Below are 430 nucleotides of genomic sequence, written 5' to 3'. Positions count from 1 at the left end.
AATATCCATAGCTGACCAGTAAACGAACCAATAGCATAAATTTCCCTCACCCTTATACGTCAGCAACCGACGACTACCCCCTACCCCTAGCTCCTCCATCGTCACTTACTCCTTCTCGACTCACTCATCAGTCGAGACTCGGAACTTCCAGACAACGCTCATGCCGCAAGAGACGAAGTCGTAAGAAACGATGCAATAAAAAGAAATAAAATAATATACATAAAAATCACCCTGAATAATCCCACCCGATTTATAGTGAGGGCGACACATCGGCCCACTCCCAATATTAATAATTTTTATTCCACATTTTACTCCCCTCCACCATACCTGCAAAATTCCCCCCACCATTCCATTTTTGGGACCCTCTCCCACTCTCGACTCACCCCAATCTAACCCCCTGGTCCCCTTTCCCCTACCCTTGACACACCGA

The sequence above is a fragment of the Odontomachus brunneus genome, unplaced genomic scaffold, assembly GCF_010583005.1.
Source record: "Odontomachus brunneus isolate Ranch 3 - 2012 unplaced genomic scaffold, Obru_v1 Obru_scaffold_067, whole genome shotgun sequence".
Taxonomy (NCBI): domain Eukaryota; kingdom Metazoa; phylum Arthropoda; class Insecta; order Hymenoptera; family Formicidae; genus Odontomachus; species Odontomachus brunneus.
This window is presented reverse-complemented; position numbering follows the sequence as displayed.